Source organism: Struthio camelus, chromosome 31 (genome assembly GCF_040807025.1).
Source record: "Struthio camelus isolate bStrCam1 chromosome 31, bStrCam1.hap1, whole genome shotgun sequence".
Lineage (NCBI taxonomy): Eukaryota > Metazoa > Chordata > Aves > Struthioniformes > Struthionidae > Struthio > Struthio camelus.
In genome coordinates, this window is record NC_090972.1 from 1,353,906 (window position 1) to 1,356,405 (window position 2,500).

Here is a 2,500-nt window from a genome sequence, read left to right on the forward strand (position 1 = left end):
CAGCCCCCTGAGGGCCCCCATCCGCTCTGCCTCCCTCCTCACGCCGACGCCGGCTGCTGAGCAAGGGACAGCGGAGAGAGAGGGCACGCCTCACTGACCGTACAAGCACAGAGGGAAAAAAAAAGGGGGGGGGGGGGGAGAACAGACCCGAACGAGAGGGGCGGGGAGCCCTCGCTCCCGACCTGGGACAACCCCTTTCTCGCTTCGAGTCCGGCCCAGGCGCCCGGCTCGGCCTGGCCCAGCAGGGAGCGGCGCGCCAGCCGCGCCACCTGCCTCAGGGACCGGGGTGTGGGTCCCCGCGGAGCCCCGGCGTCGGAGCCCGGCCGCCGCTGGGAGCGGCGCCACCCGCTGCCCGCGCGCCCGCGACCCGCCAGCCGCACGCTTCCGAGCTCCTTCGCTCGCCTCACCGGCCTCCAGCTCCGCCGCCCCGGAGACGGCACCCAACACCCGCCTGCACACACGCAGCCTCCCGAGCGACGCCACGCACTCGCCCGTCCCTTCCGCGGGCAGACGCCTGGCGGCAGGCAGACGGGCGAGGCGGGACGGACGGGGAACGGCGCCCGCTCTCCCCGCCTCCACGCGGAGACCGGGAGGGGCCGCCCCCGCCCGCCCGCCCGCCGCCCGCCTGCCGCCCAGCGAAGCCGGGTCGGGCAGAGCGAGGCAGGCGCGCCGGATGGCGGAGTGCCGGGGCAGGGCGGGGGGGGAGGGAAGGAAGGGTGCCGCCGACGGCCACGGCGGGAGACTGAGAGCACCGGCCAGGGAGGAGAAGGGATGCGCTGGGGCTCGGCGTCCGCACCACCCGCGGTGGGGGCTCGCCGTCCCGGCGGCGAGCACGCGCTCGCGCCGGGGTCGCGCGTTCGAGGCAGGCCGGCGCAAGCCGACCGCGCGGCGTCTCTCCGCCGAGACCAGACCGCGGAGAGAGGGGGCAGGGTACCCCTCTCCGTCCCGGCTGCCCGCGGGGCATGCACGGGCCGCGCCGGCGGGCATGGGGGGGTGCGGCGCCCGCACGCGCCGACCCCCCGGCCCCTCCGGCAGCACGCCCGGCTGCCCCCCGGGTCGCATCGGGCCGCCCGAGTCTTTAAACCCCCGCCCGGCTCTCCGACCGAGAACCCTCGGGCCCGGAGCCCGGGGCCCATGGCCATCCCTACCCGGGGGGGCCGCTACCGGCGGCCGCGGTGGCCGGAGGCCCTCCTCCTTCCTCCCAGCGCGCCCCCCCCCCCCCGCCGCCCCCCGCCGCCCCCGGCCCGGCCGACTCGCAGCGCGGCCCCCACACGGCACGGCGTGGGGCGGCTGGAGCGGTGTGGGGGGGGGGGGAAGGGAGGGGAGGAGGAAGCGTGGAAGGCCGGCAGGGCACGGCCGGTGCGGCACGCGCAGCGCAGCGCCCGGGAGGAGCACGCTGGCACACGGGACCACACGGGTGGGTCACCGAGGGGAGGCAGGAGAAGCGCGGACGCTAGGTACCTGGCCCTGGGGTGAGGGAAACGACCTGAAATCCCCGCGGGGGTGCCTCCCCCGCCGCCGCCCGCCGCCGGGCCACCGCCGCCTCGCGGCGACGGCGGCAGCCTCAGCGGCAGCGACGAGGCGGGGCGCGGAGGGGAACCCGGCACCCGCCAGCCGGCTCCAGCGCCCCTCGGCGGAGCGTCCACCCGCGGGGTGCGCCCGACACCCACCGCCACGACCTCGTCCTCCTCCCGGGGCCCGGGGTTTCCCTCAGTAACCCGGCGCCGGGTGGCAGCTGCGCCCGGGAGGAGAGCCGTGGTTTGGGCCGCCCGCTCGGGCACGACACGTCGCCTCGCGTGGCCTCGCGCGACGCCCCCGCTTGGGGTCCGCCGCGGCGCGGCGCCCGCCCCGCGCGCCGTCCCGGAACGCCTGTCCGCACCGCCTCTGCTAGACGGGCTGCTCCGCCGCAGCCCGCCCCGGGTCCGCCCCCCACAGCTTAGGAGTGGGGACCCGTGGGACCCGTCCCAACCCGGAATGCGATCTCGCTCGCGTCTCCACCCGCCGCTTCCTCCCGCGGGCACCGGGGGAGCAAGCCCCGCCGACCCTCCCACGCACTGCCGCCCGCTCTGCCGGGCCCTCCCCCGGGCCGGACCCTCCCCTGCCCCGGCGGCGGCGGATCACCGTCGGGCGAAGGGGCGGGGGCGGCGCTCGGAGACGGGCACCGGCGGCGGGCGCCAGCGGAGGCGAGAGGGCAGACGGGGACGGTCCCCCACCGGCGGCGGGGAATCGGCGGCGGGCTTTCGGCGAGCGAGCCCCCGCGCTAGCGGGCCTCGGGAGGGCCGTACACCCGCCGGCGGGCCGAGCCCCATGCTCGGCCCTGTGGCGCAGAGTGCGGGACAGGTGAACTCGGGTTCACGCACGGCAACCGGGACACGGCGGGCAGGGGACCACACCGGTGTTCAGTGCCGTCGGCATCGGCAACGAGGCGCGGTGGCCCGGCAGCGGCCCGGCGGTGGGCCGGCGCAGGTTTTGGAATGCCACGGTGGGCCGAAACCCCTCT